A 26667-nucleotide genomic window follows, 5' to 3' on the forward strand; every position below is an offset into this window, starting at 1 on the left:
AATTTCGATAAGGTTTTCGAAAGATCGGACGAGTAAAGTAATCTTTCTTATTTACAGATCGGTAGTAGAGTAATTTCTTCTCCTTTTAGCTCGCCGTTTCTTCGCTCGTTTCGATCCTTTCCCGATTGGCCGTCGCGATTTATTCGCAGTTCTCGATTCCATTACACGATTGATTAATAGCGTCGCCTCTTCCACGAATTCTTCCCTCCTCCCCTTCCTGCTTCAATCTCCTCCATTCGAATAATTCCCCTTTACGATTTTTCTCAATCTAGCTTTCTCTCGCGTTAAAAACGCACTCTCGAGGAACGAAATCCATTTCCAAGCTTCCAAAATTCGAGCAGAATTTTCCGTCCTGATGAAATTTCTTCCGTCATGCGCTCTCTCTGGAGAGAGAGAGAACGTATTCATTTTCCTGCTGCTTGGTTCGAGGAGGGGCACTCCATATATCAAAAAAGGGAAACAGGGGGAGGTGGTGGTCGAGGGGAAGAGAAGAGGGCGTTGGAAGGAGGACGGCGTTTTTTTCGGGCCCTGGGATTTTTATATGGGTTTCGGGATTCGAAATGAGGATTTACGGGCGGCGTTGGCCGAGAAACATTGTTTCAAATAAGACGTCTCGAAGGGATCGGGGCGAGGAAGGAAGTTAACGAAGCGTTGATGAAATGAAAAGCGTCTCTCGAGAAGAGGAGAATAAAAATTCTAGAGAGACCAATAAAAGAAGGAGAGCCAATCTTTCGATTCGAGGATATGTCTCTGTGGTTCGATCCTCCGCTTTAATTTGTTTTCTTTTTCTCGTTAATTAGAAATCGGTGAAGGACGAGAAAAGTGCAAGAAAAAGAAAGGAATTTCCGAGGGCCAATTAATTCGAGTATTATTAATTAAATAAGCGACAGAAAATCGAAAAACGACCTTAAAAAATATAAGGAAAATGCGAAACTCGATCGAAAAGAAAAAGAAAGAAATTTTCGAGGGCCAATTAATTATTATTAATTAAATAAGCGATAGAAAATCGAAAAACGATCTTAAAAAATATAAGGAAAATGTAAAACTCGATCAAAAAGAAAAAGAAATTTTCGAGGGCCAATTAATTCGAGTATTATTAATTAAATAAGCGATAGAAAATCGAAAAACGATCTTAAAAAATATAAGGAAAATGCGAAACTCGAGAAAGAAAAATTTTCGAGGGCCAATTAATTCGAGTATTATTAATTAAATAAGCGACAGAAAATCGAAAAACGATCTTAAAAAATACAAGGAAAATGCGAAAAGAAAAAAAAAAGAAATTTTCGAGGGCCAATTAATTAAATAAGCGATAGAAAATCGAAAAACGATCTTAAAAAATATAAGGAAAATGCGAAACTCGATCGAAAAGAAAAAGAAAGAAATTTTCGAGGGCCAATTAATTCGAGTATTATTAATTAAATAAGCGACAGAAAATCGAAAAACGATCTTAAAAAATATAAGGAAAATGTAAAACTCGATCAAAAAGAAAAAGAAAGAAATTTTCGAGGGCCAATTAATTCGAGTATTCGAGAAAATTATTTGAAAGCTGAAATATACGTTAAATAATTCGAATATCCACCAGGGATTCGAGGGTATCCTCGATAAATTCCTCAGAAGAAGATCGAAAGAGGACGATCTTAAGAACGAAGTGGATGAAAAAGACGAGAAAAGTGCGAAACTCGATCGAAAAGAAAAAAAAAGAAAGAAATTTTCGAGGTCCAATTAATTCGAGCATTCGAAAAAATTATTTAGAAGCTTAAATTTATAAATTTTTATAATATCCAGCAAGGATTCGAGGTATCGATAAATTCCTCAGAAGAGGATCGAAAGAAAAATGCAAAACTCGATCGACCTTTTCGACTAAAAACTCAATTAAAAAGAAATACTTAACACTTAACTTGCAAGTGCAATCGAGTTCAAACGCCTTATGGAGACATGTATACACACGCATGAAATAATAAGCCTGATACAGAAAACAAAGAAAAAGTGAAAAGAACAATTCTAAGAAGAATAATTCCTCGGTTTATATATAAGCATGTAAATGGAGATTATTTCGTGCGAGCCCTTGGAGAACCATTTCGGAGGTGGAGGGGGAAGGATCGGCCGATTGCGCGCGCATGCGCCCCAACATCTTTATGAACTCGTTATTACAGCGAGCAAGCGGATAATCAAAGAGCGGTTCCCGAGCTCCCTCTCTTTCTCTCTTTCTTCCTTTCTTTGCTGCGCTCGGCCTCCGCTTCTGCTTTCTCGCGCTCACACCCAATTCTCGAACGTGTCCAGGCTTCTTTATCTCATTAGAGATCGACATCTAATAGACCCAATTTCGGAGTAGGGAATTTTTTCGGGCGCCGCGATTAATAATAAAAAAGATTTCCAACATTTATCGAGATGGCGGCTCCCCGATCGGCCACCCTTGACGAGCAAAGTTTTCATTACGCTGTTTAAAATTAAGACCCTTCTCCTTGGTGGCCGTGCTCGAAAGGGGTGGTGTTTCCAGGAGGGGCGTTTATTCACCGTGGGGTGTCGTCGCGTGTGTATTATGCATTTTTCAGCCTCCTCCGTTTGCACGCGAGGTACGAGCTTGTCCCTCGACCGCACAATTTTTCCTTTCCTCTACTTTTTTCACGGACGAGGAGACGAATATAATATCTCTCTCTCGAGATACGAAAATTGTAAAATTCTACTGGAATTATTCGATCGACCCGAAAAGAAGAAAAGGAGTTTCCGACGAAACGCGTTGTTGTTCGTACTCGAGCGCGTCTCGAGCCTTTCCCTCGAGAGAGGGGGATGCTTTTCCCGGGCGTCGAAGGGTTGGTCGCGGCGCGCTATTGATCCGTGCTCGAGCGTGGAGGGGGTGGAGCCTCGGTAGGGTTGTTCAGCGTTCCCAGCCGCCTGATTGGCCGGGCGGAGCAAGATGGCCGCCGCGCGGAAACTCGGCCCTCCCGGCTTTTCTTCCACTTTTCTTGCGCCCCAGGAACGAAGATCCCAGCCTTGCCTTTGCACGAAATTTATTGCCACGATATATATATACCCCTTCTTGCTCTCTTCTTTCTTTCGAGTATGATCAAGAATCGGATAATTAACGACGCTCGATATTCGCGAGATATCCCTCTCTCTCTCTGGACACGATCGAATCGAAAGTTTGCCAACTCTTGCATCAACGTAGCTGAAAGTTCATCGAGCCAGGGAACGAAAGTCGTTGTTAACGAGCACCTAATCCGATCCGGTGTATCGTCCGCATAATTCCAGGTGGTTAAGCGTGTCCGCGGCACGGCAGGCACGCCGTGCAATCGGAACTAATGGCGAAAGCATTAGCGACGAATTGTCAGAGATATACACAGGCGATATAAGACGGGAGAGCGGGAGACCATAAACCGCGCGCGTGTGCGCGCGTTGCAAAATGTGTGAATATTCGTCAACACCTGTGCACGAATGCCCCGCCATTTGCAAATTGTGCACCGCGGCGTCGAAAAGATGTTTTAACGCCTTCCCGCGGATAACGTGTATTTATTATGCGGAGAGGTGTTCGTTATTTTGAGATAATTGTGAGTTATGTCCAGGGATCGTGGAAAATGGCGATTGTGGACGCGAGACGGACTTTCCCCCCTCTCTCTCCCTCTCTATATATATATATATATTTTCTTTTTCTTTCAGGAAAGTTGCAAGCGGGATGTATATCGGAATTTAGAAATTCGAGAGGCGTCTCTTTCTCGTCGAGGAAGGTTTTATTTCTCTTTTGAGCGAAAGAAACCGGCATTTTGATTCGCTTTAATTATTGGACGGAATTCAGCCGCGTTGTTTGCCGGCAGTAAAAGGGTGAAGGGGTCGAGGATCTCGGAGGCTGTTCAGACAGCATCGCGGGAGGAAGGAGGAGAAACTGTGGTGGAGGCTGGGATGCTTTAGCCTTTGGGGGCCGCGGTCGATACCGCGTCTCTCCGTGGAAAGCAGTGTTGCCAACTGGCTTGCCTGGAATTTGCACTTTCCTACTCCGCCTTGGGCCGCCGTGCCGAGCCCCCCTCCTTACCCTTGGCTAAATATCTCAATAAAAGCCTCCTCCTCCGCCATTTTTAACGATCCGTGGAAAATTATTGCGACTCTGATCGATTCGATGTCTCTGTTCCCTTTTTGATCTCTTAAAAGGAAATTTCTTGCGTCGTTCGGACGGAAGATGATTTTTTTCCTGCGAGAAAAATTGGAACTGGTTGTTCTCGAGAGAGAGAATTTTGGAGGAGGGAGGAAAAAATGGCATCGTGACGAATCCAAGGCGAAACATAATCCAGTGGAAGGGTAAACAATCGTGAGTAAGGGTTGGTTTTTTCTTCTTCTTCTTCTTCTCCTTTTTTTTTTTTTTGCATAACCCTCGCCAGAAGGCGAAAGGCGAAGGGGAACGCTGGTCGGAGGGGGGCTTTTAGCGGCAGCTAGCTTGGCCAGCTAGCTCGTCGACCGATGTCTCGTTGGCCTCGTTCAATTTTCACCGAAAATATGCGGATCAAACGGGAGGATTGGAATCGACCTTCCTTTCCGATTCGAAACTCGCCATTTCCCTGGTGATCGTTTAGAAACGATCCTTTCTCAGCAAACACCTTTGCAACTCGGCAGAGGAATTTAGTTATATATGAAACAGCAAAATCCGAATACCCTTGTTTTAGGAGAGGAGGAAGCTTGTTCGAGTTAAATTCACGATTCTTATATCGAGAAAGAAGAAAGAAAGAAAGATTTGTTAATTAGTAGGAAAGGGTACGAACGAGCGGCGAGCGAACGAACAAAAAATAAGAAGCTTGTTCGAGTTAAATTCACGATTCCTATCTATATATACTCCTTATGTCGAGAAAGAAGAAAGAAAGAAAGATTTCTTAATTAGTAGGAAAGGGTATGAACGAGCGGCGAGCGAACGAACAAAAGAAGAGGGGGTATAATTTCGAATATCGAGTGAATCGCACGTGCCACTCCAACACTCTCGATTTCAATGTGTTTTTATTGCGCCTCTTAAATTCGCATTTATGACCTCTTATCCTCTCTCTCTCTCTCTCTTCTGCCCTCTCACGCGTAATACAGTGAACGACGAATCGGTGGTCGATTACGAAGAAGCGGACATATTCCAGCGATTGCGAAGAGATATTTTTATACGTAATTTTCGTAGATGGTGCGTAAGATTACGCTATCTTGAAGATTTCGATCGATCGTTGTTTAATTATTTCGAATAAAAAGGGGAGAGATGATCTACACGTTTCTTTCCTTCTCTCGATGTTTCAAATTATCCATTTACGTTTCCATTCGTGGAACGATCCCTTGGAATAGAAATTTCCTATTCGACGAAAAATAAATATTGCTAGAAAAAAAATAGGATACTGCAATCTCTTTAACATACGTGCGGGAGATCGAGTATTGTTCCGAGAGGAAATTTCAATTTAACGACCCACCCGTTATAAATAATTCAACGTTCGATCTGAGACGGGTCGAAGATGATGCAAATGTAACATCTCAGAGAGAGAGAGAGAGAGAGAGAGAGAGAAAGGGAAAAAAGATAGCTTAATTACGCGTGTGAGAAGTGGCGTTTTATGTTTATTATTTTATAGCGGTGTAATCTGTGCACGGTTAGGCTTAAATAGACGTTTAAAACTACGACGACTGTGCGCGCAAAGCTTGTAAAACAACGATTTATCGTTCGAAAGAGAAAGAATTCGCGATTTTCCACGTTTTTCGAATCCCGGTGATTTCTTTGATTAATTATCGATCACGGTGAAATCGAATGGTTTTAAGAGAGGCGTGTAAATATGTGTGTATATATATATATATATATATATATTAATCCGTATTAATGAATCATTAAATTTCGGAATTCGACGAAATGAGAATATATCTGCATATCGAGTCGAGTTGAAAATTAATTCGAATAAGTGTTACGCTGCGACTCGTAACTTTTTTTCTCCCCAACTCGGTCGATAACGTAGCGCCTCTCCCCTTTTCCGACAGAGGCGACGATCCATCCACGCTTGAATGGAATCGCTGTCGAGATCGGGGACAAAGGATGGCGGAGAGGCTATTAAGATATCCAGTGGGCTGGCTTTCCCTCCAAATTCCCCCCTCCTCGATCGAAAATATTTAAACATTGTGACACGCAAAACAGGCGTATATCAAATGTTTGACGCTTTTAGTTTTAGTTCTCGAAACGAGCCAGGTATATATATATATCAATAACCGCTCCTTCGTCGAAACTTTTCTAACGCAGCGCGTTCCAATTCTAGAGAGAGAGAGAGAGAGCACTCTAAATATCTATACCGTCGATATAACAGCGTTAATAAGGCCACTAGGATGAAGAAGAACGCGCGTATGATGTAATGCAGTAAAGATGTATATATTTCTCCAACGTGGCAATAATCGAGAGGGTCGGTGTGGAGGGGATACGTTCCAGGATTCTTTTTTATTGCCAGATCAGCGAGGGTAGAGCAATCGGTACGCAATTATTCGAAAATACCCTACCTTTACCCGAGATGGAGTAATTTCCTGTCCCCCGAGCGGTTATTGCCGCTTCACGATTGAGTCACTAGTCTCGTCTCGCTCCTTGGAGGCCGCAAAATGGCGAAACAAAGCCGCTTTTCGAGTCCTCCTGGAAACGGCGGTTCGGGAATTGACTCTCCCCGCCGCCGCCAGAGCCCGCTCATTACACTCCTCCTTGGTCGATCATCATTGGCATCGTGGCGAATCGGGATCACCGCGTTGCCGGTTGTTTAGAAAATGGCCGTTTCGAGCGGAAGGTAAATACGTTTATGTGCCGTTTCGAGCGCGTTATTTCGTTCGATTCTGTTTGATTTTGGAGGGGGAGGGTGTTTTTGTTGGTTTTTTTATAGGGTGTATAATGGATTCGGTAAATGATGAATAAGGAAGATTGGGAGAAAATGTAAGTTAGTTTTGTATATATATATATATATTTTTAGATTGTTATTTTTCTTAACGTAAAATGATACGAGTAAGAAAAAGATGAGTATGATTAGATGCAAGGAGATTGTTGAAAAAGGGAGAGAGAGAGATAAATAGTGTGGCAGTTGTAAGTATCAAAAGATAGGCAGGCATGTGGGATTCGATAAAAATCGTCGTCCTTGGAAATATCTAAAAAACTTTGCGTTTCGAATAATGTTCTTTTAATACGGAATAGAAAAATTGGCCAAAAATTTTTTTCCTTCGAAAATTTCGAAATTTCTAAGAACTTGACGCCATTTCCAAGAATTGGCAAAAATCTGAAAAATTCCTGAAAAATTCCTGTCGACTTCTCCTGATACAAAAATTGGCCAAAAGTTTTTCTCGTTCGAGAATTTCGAAGGTTCCAAGAATTTTATGTCATTTTCAAGAATTTCGAAGGTTCCAAGAAATTTGACGCCATTTTCAAGAATTTCGAAGGTTCCAAGAATTTTATGTCATTTTCAAGAATTTCGAAAGTTCCAAGAATTTGATGCCATTTCCAAGAATTGGCAAAAATCTGAAAAATTCCTGAAAAATTCCTGTCGACTTCTCCTGATACAAAAATTGGTCAAAAGTTTTTCTCGTTCGAGAATTTCGAAGGTTCCAAGAATTTTATGTCATTTTCAAGAATTTCGAAAATTCCAAGAATTTGACGCCATTTCCAAGAATTGGTAAAATTGGAAAAATTCCTCGATCGATCTCTTGTCGACTTACAAGTTTCCTGATACAAAGTCGAACAATTTTTCGAAAATTTCGAAGGTTGCAAGAATTTTCAAGAACTTTTTGAACTTTTTGAAATTCTTGAAAAAATTTCTCGATTAACCTCCTGTCGACTTATGTTCTCCTGATACAAAAAATTGGCCAAAGATTTTTTCGAAAATTTCGAAGGTTCCAAGAATTTTCAAGAACTTTTGAACTTTTTGAAATTCTTGAAAAAATTTCTCGATTAACCTCCTGTCGACTTATGTTCTCCTGATACAAAAAATTGGCCAAAAGTTTCTTTCCTTCGAGAATTTCGATAATTCCAGAAATTTGACGTCATTTCCAAGAATTTGGAAAGTTTCAAGAATTTTCAAAAACTTTTTGAACTTTTTGAAATTCTTGGAAAAATTTCTCGATTAACCTCCTGTCGATTTATGTTCTCCTGATACAAAGTCGAAAAATTGGCCAAAGATTTTTTTCGAAAAGAACTTTTTGAACATCTTCAAATTCCTAGAAAAATTTCTCGATTAATCTCCTATTGATTTATGTTCTCCTGATACGAAAAATTGGCCAAAAGTTTCTTTCCTTCGAGAATTTCGATCCCCCGATACAAAGTTGAAATTTCGAACAAGAAAAGTTTCTCCGACTTTCAGTCTCAAATGTTTCTTAAATATCGAAAATTTTGATCAATTTTTTCGATTAGAAAAGTACAATTGACAATTTACTTACCCGACACACCTGCTTAAACCGCTATTTTTGCAGGAACGAGTCGTTTTTAACGCACGAAATTTCTTACCCTTTTCCTCTTACGCATCCCGTTAATTCATAATCGATCCTCAAAAAATGTTTCTCTCTCGAATCATTAATCAACTGAAACTTCACCAGCCTACCTCCCCAAAAACCAAGCTCAAAATCCACCAAAACCCCGAGATATTACACACCAGGTATCCCAAAATTCCCTCTAAATAAATACCTCTGAAAAAGAATCTTATTACCCAATCACACAATCTCCAAACTCGATCATCCATCCATCCTATCAAAAAAAAGAAAAAAAAGAAAAAACCAGCCAAAACCTTCTCCAGCCTACCTCTCCAAACCCCAACAACAAGACGAAAGCCCATCAAACCCGTGAGATATTACGCGTGTGCCGAAATCTCTCGCCGATGCCTCTTAAAAAAGTATCCAAGCCACGAAAAGAAAGACCGAGGCGGCTCTCCTCTCCTCTCCTCTCAGGTGGAGCACGGTGGCCGGCCCGATTGGGCCACACCGTCCTACGCACTCGCCCCCGGCACAGAGGCGGACTCCTCTTCCCAACTTCTCTCCTCTTCTCCTCGGAGAAGCAGCGAGAGGCAAGGGTAGCGCTGGCCACGTAGGAGCGGCGATCTGGGCTGGCCGGGCGTTCAGTGGCGAAGCGCTCGCCAACTTCGCTCGCCTCGCTCGTTTCCGTTCCGTTCGCCAATAAGCGTGTAGAGCCCCGCTCGCCTTCGCTCCTCCACGGCCGGGCCGCTCGCGGCCGGCGGCGCAGCGGCAGTCGAAACTTCGCGATGCAGCGGCCGCGCGCGACGCGCCTCGCGATCCGCCGCGACCCTCCGACGCTCGATCGCCTCTTCTCCGCCGCGCGGTGCGCTCCTTCCGCGCCGCCCTCGCCCTCCTAATTTCCCCTTTCCTCCTCTTTCCTCCTCTTCGGCGGGGGCGGGCAGCAGTCCTTCCGGGCGGGAGGAGGGAGGGAGGGCAGGGAGAGGGGGAGTGTCGGGGAGCAGGGTCCTCTCCTTCCCCCGTTCCTTCTCAACGGGGCTGTTGTTGTGTTCCGAGGAGAACTTTGTATGGGAGAGCGTTGTATGGGAGAATAATCGGGAAGGGAGAGGAAGGAGGAAGAAGAAGATCGGTGGATGATAATCGGAGGAAGGAAGGAAGGAAGGAAGGAAGGAAGGAAGAGTGAGCGCGCGATTCGCCGGTTTTGGAAAGGGAGAGGAGGGGGGAGGAGGAGGAGGAGGAGGAGGAGGAGGCGAAGAGAGAAAAGAATAACCGATGTGTTTGGCCGGCGGCCACGTTGGAAATCGCGTGAACGTGCGTTGGATGTTTCAGCAGCTGGAAAACGGGACGGCATGGACTAGCCGCTCGCCCCGTGGTGGAAACCCTTGCAAGGGAAAAGGGCATCCCCCCCCCCGCCGGCCCTGCAAGCGTCGCGACGCTCGGCGACGCCGGTGCAACGTCGTCGATCCGCCTCTCCGCCCTTCTTGTCGTCTCAGCCGGAAGGTGAGTCCCGCTCTTTTTCCTTTTCTTTTCTCTCCTTCTCCTTGGAGAAGAGAGAGAGGCGAAATTTCGAATGGATCGTAACGAATAACGAGACGCAATATGACGATAATTCGTGGAGTAATCGAATTAAACGCGAGGATTTTTCCTTTCGAATTGGCCGGTGAAATTATTTCGTCACCAGGATCGCTCTCGACTCGCGAACGAGAGAAAATGGAATTTCGGCAGTCGAGTTTTTCCTCGGGCGAGGCAACCCGGCCGAGGACAGTTTTATTGCCGTTCGCTCAACAAAATGGCGGCGCGGAGGGAGACGAAGTAACCGCGGTTGAGAGACGTTTGGTGGTTGCTCGGCCGAAATAAAATCCAAAATTTATGGAAACTCGAGGGGCGCGTTCTGAACGAGAGCAGAGAGAGAGAGAGGGGGGAAATAAGGATGGTTCCAGGGGTGCGAGGAAAGTACACTCGAAAAGAGAATATACGATGCACCTCGTTGAAAAATTGCTCGAATTTTTCCACGAGTCGTGGAAACCCGAAGAGTTCCCCTCTGAGAACGAATCGAGGCTCTGTCCGCGCTGGGAAAACCGAAAAAGAGAGAGGAGAAGGGAAGAGGAGAGGAGAGAAAAAGAAGCGAAAAACAATCCTAACCCAAGCTAACTATAACCAATGTCGTAAAAGTTTATCGATTTCTAGCGTTGGATAAGTGCGACGAGTTTTGGATTTTTATCGTGAAAGGGTTGCCCGATCGTGGAGGTCATGGGAAACGTGTTCAAAGATGGAAACGACTTTGCGCCGAGTTGGCAAGCAATGGCCGCCGTCGGCCGATGGCGTTCGATCCACTCGTTGGAAGAGGCGACCGAGAGAGAGCCTTTGCTTCTCCCTTTCACCCGTGTTTCGTCCCCCCCCCCCCCTCCTCCTCCTCCTCCTCTTCCACTTCGTGGAATCGTGGATTTTGGCGAGAGACCAAAGAGCGGAGGAGCCTCGTACAGGTTCCTCGAATACCTGATTTTCGAGACCGAACCCCTCGAGAATAATTGATTGGATCGATTCGATTTCACGTAAAATCGTGGCTCCCGAATTCACCTATCAATATTCGTTCGTGGTGTAATTCAATCGGGCTCGAACCGATGCAAAGATGGAGATTTTTAAGAAGAGAGAATTTTTAATTTAACAAATTCACGACGCAAAGATTTGCAAAATTTAAAAAAGAAAAATTCGAATTTCTCTCCTCCTCCTCCTCCTCCTTTCGAGAAAGGAAAGACGAGATAAATAAATAAATAAATGAATAGATAAAAGGATTAGGAAATTTTTTACGAGGAGAGGCGAATTCTCGGGTCGGGCAAAGGAGGCGAGATACCAACGCGGAGAAATAGAAACGTTCCAGCTGGAAGGAGGCGCACGTGTGGAGGGAACGACGGTTGCCCACGCACGGTGCAACCCGAGCCAGCCATTTTGAATTCCAGCAGGCTTTCTGCAGCGGGCGTGGAGCGGGGAGGGGGGAGGCGGGGGGGAGGGGAGGCTGCGGATACGGGTGTCCTCGTCTTATTTTTCAGATGTCAAAGGACCGAGGCCACGAGGCAATATTGTTGATACTTGATGTTGCAGCCGTATCTCCTCTTGGCGGGAGATCCGCTCCTTTTCTCCTCTCCTCGTTTTTTTCTTCTTCTTTTTCCTTCCTCTGCTTTCGGTTTCCTAGCCTTCTCCTCTCTTCCCTTTTTTTCCCCCTTCGCGGTAGTTTCGTTTCATCTTCGATCTCTTTTTTTTTTCCTAACGTTTTTAAAGGATTCGTGGAAGTTGTTATTATTGTTACTATTATTATTTCGCGGATGAAGAGAAACAGTGTTTCTTTAATCGAATTCCCATTTGTGTGCGATTCGAATCATCGATGCAAAAGTTTTGAAACCGTTCGTCGCGAATAACACCCGTTCGAAACGTCGATATATATAACGATATAAATAATGTGAATAATCGTTTGGAGAGGAGCTCTAAAGTTTACAAACGTTTAACCGAATATATATATATATATATATATAAATATATATATATGTACACACACACACACACACGTAGAAATCGTTAGCCTCGATGTAATCTAAAGTCGGCAGTGTTCACGATCCGGTGTGGAATGGAAGGTCTTTGAACGCGAGCTCTTGTCCCCTCCTTAATGGCGGCTGCGATTCGGAAGAGATAGAGGGCAATGGAATGGCTGAGTTTTCCACTTAATCAACCGTACGAGCCGCGGCAATATTCATAACTTACCAACGGGGTTTAATGTCGTAAAAAATTTTTATCCCCCGTGTCCCGTGTTTCTTTTCCTTTATTTCTTTCTTCTTTTTCTACACGAGCATCGAAATTTATTCGAATTCCCTGGCCGCTCGCGTCGGCCACCATTTTCCACGCATGCGCGTTCCTTTTTCAAAATGCAGCCTACTCTTTGTCATTGTTGATTGGCTGTTTAGGCAACCGCGTTTCGGCAACGTGATTGGTTCAGGTGTTCGTTCGGGTTTAAGGTTAAGGTTCGTACTGTACTCCGATTATATAATTTGTTTCTTCTTTTCTAATAAGCTCCTTTCTTTCGTTTCCTTCTTTTTGGCTCTTCCCCCGTTAATAAGATGCACAGTTTATTTTCCTCGCGGCGTACAACTTCGCTTCTATTACGCGTTCGACCGGTTCGTTTATCAACCGTTTCAATTTTTCCACCTTCGGTTTCCTCCGTCGACTACCTCGACTATTCGTAATTTTTCCTCGTAGTTGTAATTTATCGCTGTTTGAAATATATATATATATATATTGTACATGTGCGTGTTCGAACAAATCTATCGAAATTATCGTAACGTGTCAAGGTTGACTCCGTAGGTAAGGTAGATTCGTAGGAAAAAATTCCCTATAGTTCCTTTTCTTTTTTTTTTTTTTGCTAGAGCGACCTCGCTTTTCCTCCATCCTCGAATCTTTATTGCCGTCCTTGAAGTATTCGTCGTCTTCTAAACGGTGCAACTCTTGGACGATACAACAGCTGCAACAACGGGAAAACATTTTTCTTTATCCACCATAATTCGGTTAGGAGAGATAAAGGGAAAATTTTTTTCTCATCCGAGAAGAAATTCCGAAAAGTTTTAACATCGATCGATTTTTCCAGAAATAACGCGCAATAATACCATTCGTGTTCGTATATATGGCAGAAAAAAATTATTATTTATCGGGAAGAGAAAAATTTGTTCAACGCGACGCGTGGGAAGGCGTCACGAAAAAGCGGAGGCGGCGCCGAAATCGGCTCTGCTTTCGGTATCGCGCGCGCGTTTTCGTACGGCCGGTGATTATTTACACAACGAGAATAGACTTCTATATCAACTTCCTATGTTTGGGATCGCGTGCGCGCGCATAAAGCCGCCCGATCTGTAAACGTTGCGTTTTACGAGCGACGACAAGTTTACGCGAATCGCTCGTTACCTTCTCGGCTTTAACCTCTCTCACCGCTTGCGCGATGAAACGAACGAGAATTTCGACTCGCGCCGGTAGTGAGTCCTTCTTACCTGAGGAACTTTTATCTTTTTACTTATTTAACGATACGGGTATAAAAAGGAATTTACATGAGGCGAGAAGCGAAAATAAAAGTCAAAATCGAGAAAAAAAAAAAAGAAGAAGGAGGAGGAGGTTGTTTGCGCGAAACAACGAGTTAAATATAGATAGTTGTTGCACGAAGAAGAAGAATTTTTTTCTACCGTGTTACCTACATATGATAAAATATTAACGATTCGAACAAAATGTGATCTCGCAGAAAAAGAAAATAGGATATATATATATAAGTATTGTTACGAATGAAAAAGAATTTTTTTTGAAATGACAATTGCAACGATTAACGATCGAGTTTGAGAAAGAAAAATTGGAAGGGAAAGAAAAAGTTGGGTTAGGTTGTAAAATGACATCTGTTTGGAATTAAGATAACGATTAAATAGAAAGCATTTAGTGTTCTCGTAATAAATATATACGGGATTTATGTTCATGAAGTGTGCTTAAGGTTGATTTACACTGGACAGAGTACGAGACAGACTGTTGCTCATATATTTACATATACTTCATTGCCACGTTGCTTGGAGATTAGAAATATTCGAAGTCGTCTATTTGGACAGGCGGCTCTATGATCGAGTGAAAGACACTCGGTGTGTTGTGATTGAACTATTAGTTATGGGGTCAATTGACGGGAGGAATGGCGGCGTTTAATGATCGTAAGGATTCGAGACGCCTGGCATTAGCTTGATTAATGTTGACGTTCTATTGAAGTCTGCATAGAGAGTGGCATGTCTGTGTAATAATCTTGAACTCCTTCGCAGTTTTAAGACCACCGTTCTCGTTCCTAAAACTGGTCGAGGAAGCAGAAATTAGTGCAATGGTTCGAAAATTTTTAAGACGGGTTTCTAAGAAAATGTCGGGGAAAAGAAAAAAAGAAAGGAAAAAGAAAGGAGAGGAAATTGTCGAGCCTATATGTATGATTTATTTTAATGTTTAAACTAAGAATTTATTCGAGATTTATTTGACGTTGTACTACGATTCGAAAAGATTTTATTTCTCTCGGCCTCTTCGTTTCTTTTGTTTTTCCCCTTTAGAAGACTCATTTGTTTACGTCTTCGGCCGAATATTTACGCGACCGAATTCTATTTTTCTCATCGAGAGAATAACCTTTCATCCTCGTGAAGCTATTTACGTTACACTCACCCTTTGGAATTTCCCCGGCGTTCCAATGATGGGCAATGAAATGGGGTTGTTTTCCTCCAGAGCCGACATTATCGACTCACCCCTCTCTACCTTATCGATTATTGGCTAATGACCTTTCGCGTGGTTCGTACGATGGCGCTGCGATCGAAACGGAGCTTCGAACCCTTCCTTTCGCTGTACACGTCACTTTGCTTCCTTTACCCTCGTAATGAAACGCTGTAAGAAATATCAAATTGCTACAATCTCATCCGAAAGAATATTTGACGCGGAAAACACATATTCCTTCCTCATTTCTAGTCTCAATCGCAACTTTTTACACTTTTCTTATCCCTTTATGTCTAAACCGAGAATAGGTTTCGCTCGAAATATCTTCGTTCGTTCAACATTTTGCATCGTCTCGAAAGAAAAGAAAACAAATCGAAGCAGATTCTTTCTTCCTTTCGTTCGATCGGATAAAGTTTTTTCTTCCGCGAGATTCTTAATTTTTCCAAACATCTCGAACAAACATATCGTATTTCTTCTCAAAAGTCGGTGGAGAGAAACGTATTCGCAAGATTCCATCACCGGTGTTAAATCGAGTAGACGCGGCGGAAGTTGCATTGCGCGTACGATCCGCAATCGCGTCGTTCATCTTTTATATATACCTTTCTCCATTTACCTTTCAGAAAAGATTCCATCTCCGTATTCCATTTTCCGTAACAATGATTCCGCCCCTCGAACCCTCCTTTTTCACCCTCTGTCAATTCCGACCAGCGTTTCCATTTTTATTTCTGGTGAAAAAAAAAGGTCCCTAGATTATTCATCGTTCCTTCGAATTTATTCCCTTGGAACAGTTCTCGCGTAAATAATTTTCATCTTTTTATTCGACGAATTTTTCTTCCAGATCTAAAAAATATAGATATTCGTTACCTACGGTAGATTAATTTATATAACAATCGATTTATTTATCTTTGCATAAGCTGTACGCAGAGACAGGAACACCTCTTCTCCCTCTCTTAAATCTCAAAGAGGGTCTGGCACTCGCTCGAAATTTGAAAATTAAAGGTAAATCGATGAAAAAAGAGGAAAAAATCGATCGTTTCAAAACGAATCCTTTCCTCTTTTTTTCGAATTTCGAGGGTCTCGCTTCTCGTTTTACGTGCAACCTCTCGAAAAGGAACACTCGAAACGAGCGAAAATTTCCAAATTCGCTCGCGTTAGTTTCTGTAACGAGGAATATCGTTCACTCGATTCCTGGAACGAATATTCAGCGTGAGATTAATATCTATGGTGGAAAGTAAACGGAGAAGCCTGATTTTCATTATTTTCATCGAAGAAATGTTAATATTAAAATTATTATTATTTCCAGATTTCGAACGATACACAAAATTGTTGAATTTCGAATTATTCGAAATAGCTCACTCATAATTATCGGCATTAATACATTTCTCGAATTCTCGAATTCTCGAAATTTCAAGCGAATCTATTCTCCGCCCCGGCCGGTTGAATCGAGTAAACTTTGTACAGCTGAACGGCAAATGCGCGGCGATCTAAACAGAAATTGCCTGCGCGTGTAAACCGAGAGCTTTCCTCGGCTGATGCAACCAATTCCGAAGAAAAAAGAAAGGAAGAAAGGAAGAAGGAAAAGAAAAGAAAAACAGATCGTCGCGGTGGAAACAACTTATTTTTCCAACGTTTAAAATTACCTTATTTCTCAGAAATTCACACTTTTCGATTGGTAGATTTTTCTTTTTTTCCAATAATAATTATAAATGCAATTAGACAGTACAAATTTGTCAACGATTTAAACAATGATAAAATTATAAAGAGAGAGATATATATATATATATGCATTGGATCGATATTTTTAAAAATAAAAATCGTCGATTCACAAGCGAACGAGTCGAATGAGCTTGAACTCACCGGGGAATGTTTTTCCATTTTCTTTTTCCTGATCGAATTTTATTGTTATATTATCCCGATCGACCTTGGAATTTTTTTCCTCTCTCCTTTTTTCCATCTTTCGCCGCGATTGTCAAAATAATTTCAACACTTTGGCCGCCATTTCCGTAACAATATAGTTAATTTAATAATTTTGTTACCATAAATAAAAAGATACGTAGCTATGTATGAAGAATAATTAAGTGTGTCCATAGAAAATAGGAATCGTGATGATTGGCAAATGACGTTCGTAAGACACGGTTGTAATTGAGATTCTTGCCAGATTATCGGAATTTTTTTTTCTGTTTTGCATGCGCGAATATACGTGTCCACTCAATTTAGCATATTAAAAACTTCAAATCATCGTCTTTAAAATTTCAACAAGAGGAGAGAGAGAGAGAGAGAGGGAGAGAGGGAGGGAGAGACGGAGAGAGAGGGAGGGAGAGAGAAGAAAAAAACGTTATTCCCTCGAAACGAAATCCCAATCCTCCAAGAAATTTAAATCATTCGATATATCATATTCAAACGTATTAAAAACACACAGATAAACATCAAACTCGCCTCGAATTTCTCCATCCATCGAAATCCTCGATCCGTCTATAAAAAAATTCGAACAATTAAATCGTAAAGCTTGCAATGAAAAATTGCAAAAAAAAAAATCCCAATTTTCCATAAACGAAGAAAAGAAAAAAAAAAGAAGAGAGAAAAACCGTTGAAATAAGAGGAAAGGGCGAAATAAAGTCTTATCTAAATTCTCGGCCTCGGGTAGGAGGCGAAAAAAAGGGAAAAGGGGGCGGACGTCTGGAAAGCAGACATTTTACTTCCAACATGGACGAGTATAAAGGGAGCGAGCGAGAGAGAGAGAGGGAGGGAGACGAGGAGAAGAGGGGAGATAGGAACTGGCTGCTGACTCTCATTAAGTTAAATTGTCTCCGAGGATGAGCTTCCTTAATTACTTATCCGATGTCTCGCCTTTTATTCCGCGCATACCGGCGCGGATACAAATTTTATTCGCGATCCTCGTACGTCGAATACCCGGTGGAATCGTAATTAAAAGAGGAGGATTTTTGGGGAGGAATTTTATTCTTGGAAAAATTTTGTTTTCTCGTTCACGACCAATATTGTATTCTGCTTTCCAAGTACGAAGAAATTTTCAGGTTAGAATGGAATGGGTGACGATGAAAAGCTTGGCCCAATTGATGAACATGATATCCCTTCGCTCGTCCTTATCTCGAGGCAGATGTAAAGGAAATGAGAAGCGAGTAAATAATTTTCGATCTTACGTATCCGTCTCTCTCTCGTCACCATCCTGCCTTGTACGTTCACCTTTCGACGTGGAAAAAAGGGCGAGGGGAAAGGGTGGGGGTTTGATAAGAGACGGGGACAAGGGAGGGGGGAACTGCCTCTAAATATGCTAATATCCTCGACGCGGGGGTAATGAGTTCCTCTCGCGCCACCACAGATCCGCTGGACTGCTATGCATATATATTCAGCCATAAACACAAGTTAGATTGCTATATGTAACGTGGCAGACCGCCGTAGGGTGCTCGACTTATTGGTTCCTTCTTCTTTGTCAAAGCGTTATGGCTTCCTCTCTCTCCCCTCCCCTCCCCCGTCCTCCCTGCTCGAGAATGGAATATATTTCGTTGCGATAAAATCGTGTCTTGGCGTCGTAGAAAATTTGAATTGTTCCTCTCTCACGTACAACAATAATCAATCGTTTCTATTCTCGATATAATTTTTCCAAAACCGAACGTATCTTACTTTAGTAGAAAAAGGATATTGGTATTTTAGAAGGTTGTTTCTTCGGTACGAAATTCGAAGGTTTTTCTGTAAATTTAAATAAATTCGATCGAAATGTGCATATAAAATGTTGAAATTAGGATCACGTAATTTCCGTGGAGAGTCTCGGTGCTCTGTTCCTATATCCGTCTCCCCCAATCCCTGGGACGTCCATCCCATTTTCAATTTCCACCACGTTTCTCGTTTCCTGCTCCTGGCCTAGCTCTCATCATGGTGGATGCGCCGTTCTATTGGCCATTCCAGCTAACTGCTTCACGCTCGTTTAAAACCTTCCAGACTGTGGAAGGAGCGTTTCATTCACGAAAAATCGTATAGTTCTTTATGTGTGTGTATATATATATATATATATATATATATATATATATATATATATATATATATTCGGTCTTCTATTAAATTTCCTTCTAACTTTTTACCAACGACGTGTCAAAATATGATGAAAATACAATAAGATTATGATTTCGAATTATATCTATAGTGAAGAAAAAGATAAGATTATTTATCTATTAGAGGAATCAACAGTGAATTAATCGAAAAATATTAAACGATATATTTAATATTTATATTTAATTCAAGAAAAAGTCTCCAAGTAATTCTAAAAACAATATCTTGCCGGATAAACGAGATATCTCAAACCTAACCTAATCTCGCGACAATTAACCAGACACCATCATAGCTGGACGATTGGGGAAATGTAGGTAATCTAGGTCGCGTGTTTATCATAGTGAAGAGAGCAACTAACACGTTCCAATTTCGATCCGGCGATTACAGTTGACCGGTAGTCCAACTAACCAAAGTATCGTGGAAACGTAATCTAGGCGACGCATCTACCGATTTAACGGCGTTTAAAGAGGAATAAATCCGTGCTTGAAGGGAAAAGGAAGAGGCGAGGGACCAGGAGGTGGCGCGTGGCTCACGCCACAGCGATGGATCACGATGCCCCGGGAAAAACTAGACTAGGCGTTTTTATGGGCCATCAAATTACGCCGACCACCTCATAAAATGTTTAAGCGGGCTCCTGTGCAAGACGTTCAACCGGTGACTGGGCTAATGTCCTTTGGCGAAAGTGCATCCTTATGTCTCCTACCTGGTACCATGCCCTTTACCATTCCATCTCTTTTCTTTCGTGTCACTTTTCTCCATCACTTTCATACTTTTCCACGCCCTTCTAAATTTTACTCCTTGAGAACGTTCAAGCATCAACCTTTGTCGACGTTTGCCGGTTGAATCTGTAGATGCAAAGTTTTTTTTATGAAAAAACGTGAATTAGAAATGAAACTACCTTTACATGCATATTTCATTATCGTATTTTATATTCAAATTTGTTATAAATGCACAAATTTAGTCTCCAGTAGTGTAATTTTTAACTCCTCGAATTGATGTCAATGCATGACTCTTAACATAGAAAAATGGTGTGCAAAGCAGAAACTACCTTCTAAAAAAATCAATATTCGAACACACTTGCGTTTGATCCCATCACTAGTCATCGGTGGACATCGTCCGTTGAATCGTCGAAGAGAAGAAATCCCAAAAGTCGTTCAGCGAAGCGGTACCAGTTTGTTAAGTAGCATTGAAATAGAGACGTCACCTCGATGGATCCGTCGGTAACAAAGAACGGCTCGAAAAGGACAAGCGACGTTAGACAGAAATGGAAAATGGCGGGAAGAGACAAGAGTCTCCCTTTTGGCTTTGACTTTTGTTAATTCAATGTCCGCGAGGTTGTGAACGAGCGCATAAACGTTTTCTCACAAACGCGTGGGCTACGGGCGTCGTTAATATCGCGTGACAAGAATAAACGTCGGCCATAATTCAATATTGTAATTATACCCTCGTAACCGGCTTTATTGTGCCGATTAATATGCGTCGTTAAAGTAATTGCCGGTAGCGTGGACTATATCTCTCGCACCTATAATCGTTTAGCCGACTTAGAAGACTCTTCGACACGCGATTCCCAATTTCAGAACGTCGTGAGCGTTGAAATAAAGATTAATCGGTTTGAGAATCCAAGTTGTACGAAAGTTACACGCGATTGTTCGAAAGTTTCTGTTCACGTTGGTTTGGTTAGGTTATTCGTTAATATTGGAACACAATGGAGGGAATGATTCTACGAAGAATTTTAAGAATTTAACGACAAATTGGACATTCTATTTTCTGAATTGTATCACTTTTGAAATATTGAACAAGAGTGGAAGACGTGTAAATTCTCTCTCTCTCTCTCTAACTTAATAATTTCAGAAATATAATTAGACGTGCAATGCATCGATATTTTCTTATTACAGTGAAAATGGGAAAGTGTGTCTGCTGATATTACGTGACAATTTTGTCAAATTCTATAATTTCTACTAGGTAAAAAAATTTCTGGTCGATCCATTGCAGCAAATATATTACTGTCGAGAACGAATATATCCGCCCACCGTACGAATATGTCCGCTTAAAGGGTTAACAAAGAAAGCCAATCGGCTCTCTTCGCGCTCCATTCGAAAGGACGAACATAATTTCCTTTACGACCAATTAGTAGATCCAGAAACACATCTACGCCATTCGACCTTAAAGAGGAAGAAGAAAGAAGCAGAAAAAGGCGGAGAGAGGTGGAGAAATTTGTGGTAATCTCTTGAAACGCGTTCCAAAGTCTCCCAAATTCTTGGTTTTCGGAATTTTTGCCCGATGAGAGTTAAGGTGGAACCTCGAAAACGGGCCAAATTGAGGTTTATATATAATCAGCCAGCTGCATGAGGTGGGTGGTCTCCATGTGAATCTCGTTTAAAATGACCGCCGCGTCATGAGAACGTGAAGAGGCTCCGTACCGACTTCTTTCTTTTTTCCTTTTTTTTTATTGCCAACTTTTGTGACTTTGAGAAGAGTTGATAATTGCGGATGTCGAATACCGCAAATTTTTCTTATAGGTCTTCTTTGATTTTTTCAGCGTCCTGAGTTTTGATTGGGTAACTAGAAGTAAAAGTTTTGAATTATTTAAGGTTTAAAGAACGAAGAGGTTTGAAAATTTTTTGATGGATGGTGATTTTTAAATAGAATTTAAAGTAGTTTTTTAGAAATGTAATTATAAAGTTTTTTCTACTAACTTTTGGAAAAATTTATTCATGGTTTTTTGATTTTTCATCGTTAATAAGTACGTATTATTCAAAGAATTAATAGAGATTTGATATTTTAGAACTTTGTAATATTGTCAGGTTGTAATATTTTCATCTATTCTTTCCATTTTTAGATATTAGAATTATTAGGATTAAAAAATGCCAAATCCAAAACTTTGGAAACTTTTGGACAAGTCTAATTTTAGCTGTAATAGTTTTTGAAAAATAATGCAATTTTTCAATTCTTACAAAATTTCACTCAACTTCCTACATATGATTTCACTTCGTTCATCGTAAAATAATCAACGTCCACTTTTTCCTTTTCCATAATTTAAAAGAATCATTACAGTCTTTGTCACGCAGCTTTAACTATTTTTATTGAGACGATAAAATTCATTATTTATAATACACGGTAATACATTACATATATTACAGGATTAAAAGAACACTGCTCGATCAAATTAATTCCGATTTATCCAAAATCATATAAGAATTTCTATAAACATATATTTTTCTATAATGTTTCTAAAATCGATTAATTTATTCCAGACTTTAATGTTTTAAGAAATTTTCAAATTACATTTTTTAAATTTGTTTAACAATTATTTTGGAAATAATTTATTTTTGAAATATCACGAATATTCCATAAATATAATTTAAAGATTTAACATTTCATAAAATAAATCATTCGTTGATTTCATATATATATATTTACTACAATTATTACTATATTTATTTATTATATTATTTATTTTATTTTCTTATTAATTTTGTAATTTTTTTTCTCCTACATATTCTTATCAGAAATTTTTTCAATTAAATAAAAAACATAACCTCAATTGAAATATGTTACTTACGAAATAATAAATATCTTTATTTAAAAATATTATTTTTAAATAAATTTCGTTCAAATTTGCCTGTTTTCCACGAACATTCGTGAAACTTGGATCTCATTAAACAGCCGACAAAGTGGCCGAGTAACAAACTACTCGAATAATATTTCATGAATAACAAAGTAAAAAATCGACGATGGCAATTAATTAACGAGCGATGTCCTTCTTTTCCTATAAGAGACCAGTAGAGGTCTTTCTCTCGTTGACCTTGAGGAAACCGCAGAATTATTAAGATCTCGAGATTCTTACGAGTTGAAGTGTCTGGTCGTAAAATTGCCAACTTTGAGATTTATATTGGTACTGGAACGAATGTTTACAGTTTTCATCAATTTGGTTGAAATGATACAGTAAAATTTCATTTATCGAAACGAAACTTTTATCAATAGTCAATTAAATAAAAACTAATTGAAATCTTTATTATCTGAACACCTAATGGCAAGCATCGCTTGCATTTATATAAATGAACACTTATAAACGAAAATAAGCACGTAATATAATAGGTTAATACACTACATAATTCAAAAAATGAGTTAAACGTACGATCGAATCCACTTATCCGAATCTAAACTTTATATCGGGACGTAAATTAAATAAATTATATATTTGTCTATATTTATTAATCACAGTTAACACTAATCTCGTTTTAATATTACAATATTACATCCTTTCTAACCTCGCACGCACTTTTCGATGTGTCTTCCATTTACTCACTTTTTCATCTATATCTTGCTCATCATACGTTCCTACAATCATGCACGGTCTCGTTCAATTTGTATTGTTACCTGTCGAACATAGGGAAATTTTTTTCTCTAATTCAACTAATTCTACTAATTATTATACAAAATGTATAAAATATAAAAATTCTTATTATCTTTTATATAAATATATTTGAGTTAAGAACGGTTCCTATTTATTTTCTACTTATTTTCTTTATATATTTGTATAAAGGATTAATAATCCGTACCAAACATTATTAAAAACAGATTATCCAATCAAATGTTTCCTCATTCCAATAACAGTTTCGATTTCGATAAAACTTTCGATTATTCTATCAATAAATAATCAAGAAAAACACAAATAAACGAATTACGTATCTATAGAAATTAAAATTTCTAACGAATTATAAAACTGAAATAAAAGTCTGTTTCATCATCGAAGAAAGTTAATAAGATTTACTCACCCATGTTCCAAATATTCTCTCATTTGACTAACCTAGTTTTTCGACGACGAATTTCTTATTATCGTATCTGATCTATATCGTATCTGATCTAAACAATAAACAATTCAACGACCATAATTATTCAATAAGATCTATTCATCCAATCGAATATTCTTTCGTTCGAATAATAACACTTTCGATGAAACGAATAAATATGCAGCCAAAGGAATAGGACCTGTCAATCGAGTTTCCTTAAACGATTACAATGTTACGGTGATGCGTATGACGAAAGAGGAGGAGCGGTCACGAGCGGAATCCGCGCGAAGCACAGCTGCAAGAAATGCACACCTATAGGTACTGAGCATCGGTGGACCATAAAATGATCGTAAAAACTTAATTTTACGAGAGGCATAATATATTTGCCACCACCCAACACCGTCGCCGCCGCCGAATCGACGAAGAGAGCCGAGTTAACCAGGGTGGAATTTCGTAGATGAACGACCGAATCCGCGATATGAAAATGATAGAAATATAATAAATTTAATGAAAGATAACAAAATCTTTAAAAAAATTTCTTTTTTGAAATTATAGCGATTTTCTTCGAGAGAATTAGAAATATGCGAATATGCGAAAGTTGTTGAAAAAATAAATAGAATAATGCAGAAATTAGATGGATATCCTTACAATATTCTAAACAAGATTCTTTCGACTTCATTTGAAATTCTATAATTTAGAACATTCTCGATATTAATTGTACTTTAATATCTCTCACGATTTTTTAAACTTTCAAAGGTTCCATACGTAATTCGAAATTGAAAAATAACTTTTCACACTTTCACTGCTCGAATCAAGGCAACACTGAAGTTCGTCGACACGTCACAAGCCACTATCACCTATGCTTTTATCGTGGTGGACACTTCGAGCCACCGTATAACGAACACGTCCTCGAGAAGCACGATATAAACTGTGAGATCGGACAAACGGGTCGAACGACAAGGGTCAAATGAATCCGATGGAACATCGCCTTTCCCTCTCGGGGTTGCACAGCTTTCTCCTCGTGTGAAAAAATTCTTGGGCCCCGATTCGAGCAGATTTCACTGAAAATTCGTGAAAGTTTGGAAAAAAAAAATTTCCTCGTGAAAGTTAGGGAATTGTCGAGGTATTGGAAACTGCCCTTCTTCTAACCTATAATATTTCGTGTTCTTTTTTTTTTATCATTTTATAAAAATTCAAATTATCATGCAAATGGAACACATCCTCGAATCCTATCCACGGTATCAATCTCTCCAGCCCCTTAACCACGTTCCCTTCCTCTAAAATTTATCGCCAAATTCCTTCGTATCTTCGTACATCGGAGGCGATATACGCGAGAATACCGCAACGCTCGAAACTCGGCCATTGATCGCCGAGCCAACGTTCATCCCCCTTCAGACTGAAAATCTCGGTGATTGTTTAAGAAAAGTTTTTACGAGCATCCCCCCAAAGGGGGATATTTCCTTAAATCTTGGCGACAATTCTTCTTTTCTTCTTCCTCCAATTCTTTCATTGGCCGACGGTCAACCAACGATTTCCGTTTTCCTTTTTATCCCTCTCTGCCACCCCTCCTCCTTGCACGTGTTATATTCGTATGTATTTTTCTTCAGGTGAAATCTTGTTCGAGGAAAAACGGTGCGCGCGTGCCTTTTCCCTCGGGCTACGTTCTATAAATAATTCAGCTAAAATAATATGATCCCCTCAGTTGGTACAGTCTCTTGGCCTTTTCCTTAGCATTCAATCCTGGCTTTCACCGGCGGGCGTAAACAAGCATGGCCGCGGCGTGGAATTAAGTTTGATGATGGTAGAAGAGGGAACGTGACTGCTTTGTTCGAAGTTTCTTTCGGTTTATTTCTTCTTTGAAGAATTAGGAGAAATGATATACTCGTTAAGGATAGTTATTAGAAAATCTTCCTTTCTTTATTCCTCCCTTGCAATTTGGCGGAGACGGTATTTCAAAGATGGAATTTAATCCTTTCTCCCTCCTCGCCTCTTCTTTGAATCCTTTCTTCCAAAGTTCCCTCTTTATTCTTCCCTTTCTTGCCACTTGAAGATGGAAGGCATCGAAGAAATACGATGCAAAATTCGAGCAAAAAACGCGGCACATCCCCGAATAAAGATAAAGGCGGCGGAAATTCCAGGCGATTAAAATGCAAAAACGTTCAACATTGTAACCTCCATCAAGCCTTATCAAATTCTCTTCTCCCAGAAAACCGAAAATTTCTTTCCTCCATCACGGGAGGGCTTTATCTCGAGCGATAGAATGCAAAACAGTGTCGCGAAAAACAACCTGTACGTACGTATACTTAGATCGAGGCGACAGACGAAGAAAGACGGATGGACGGGCGGAAGGGAGAAGAGAATATTTTCGGTTTGAGACTTCGCCTGATGAGGACGGTTCCCATGACGACGCAACCCCAGCAACACGAAACGGTCTAGCCATCCTTGACTCGATACCAGTTGCCTGTCATATATATTAAGCTTGGTATACCATACGTATAATAAACACGATACAAATAAAATCCTCTTATTTTTGAATCGTTTCTGAGCTTCATCTCATCCTCACTTCTTATTTCTGAAAGAATTTGTGAATATTTTTTATATAGCACGTGTACAACATAATATTAAAGATATTATATTCTCGTTTAGTAATAATATGCAAGTATTACCTATTACGATCTTGCTCCTTCTGTAATCATCAAGTGATAATTTTCTATCTGACTGAAAAGTATCGTAACTTTTGAATTATATTATAATTTCTTAAATAAAAATTTATATATATATATATATATATAGAATCGAGGCTGACCACAGCACGCTTCTGCTCAAACCCTCTTATGGCCCCCCTTTGCCTCCTCCGCTTTCACGTCCCTGGCCAAATGGAATATCCCACGCTTATACTTTGTTCCATCTGCGGGTCCATATCGTGCGTTCGAGCGTGTATAGGTGTGCGAGAGATGGAGTGAACGTGGAATACAAACGATCGAGCGCGAAAAGAAAAGAAAAGAAGAAAGAAGAGAAGAGAGAGAGAGAAAGAGAGAGAGAGGAGGAAGGAAAGAAAAAGCACTCGAGTCGACTCGAAATTGTTGCATTAGGGGAGTCGGTGGGCTTGGACGTGTTGTTCGCCTTTTGCGAGATTCGTTTCCTGGGG

General features: G+C 40.3%; 1 protein-coding gene and 1 long non-coding RNA gene across 3 annotated transcripts in view; one reads left to right on the forward strand and one right to left on the reverse strand.

Moving 5' to 3' along the window:
• The first annotated feature begins 9867 nt into the window (after positions 1-9867).
• The window catches only part of LOC108000445 (homeobox protein abdominal-B), a 45114-nt gene continuing 28314 nt past the window's right edge, over positions 9868-26667 (forward strand). Inside the window, exon 1 of the mRNA XM_062086450.1 lies at positions 9868-9915. The gene's annotated coding sequence lies outside the window, so the exon portion shown is untranslated. The remainder of the gene's footprint in view (positions 9916-26667) is intronic.
• Positions 12346-18689, reverse strand: LOC114577847 (uncharacterized). Of its 2 annotated transcripts, none has more exons than XR_009833055.1 (3): positions 15278-18689; positions 14620-14835; positions 12346-12922 (listed from the first exon to the last, which is right to left on the reverse strand). It is a non-coding gene; the product is annotated as an uncharacterized LOC114577847 (long non-coding RNA). The 2 variants fall into 2 exon arrangements; XR_009833054.1 differs by lacking the exon at positions 12346-12922 and adding an exon at positions 13884-14266.

This window comes from Apis cerana, linkage group LG16, assembly GCF_029169275.1.
Source record: "Apis cerana isolate GH-2021 linkage group LG16, AcerK_1.0, whole genome shotgun sequence".
Taxonomy (NCBI): domain Eukaryota; kingdom Metazoa; phylum Arthropoda; class Insecta; order Hymenoptera; family Apidae; genus Apis; species Apis cerana.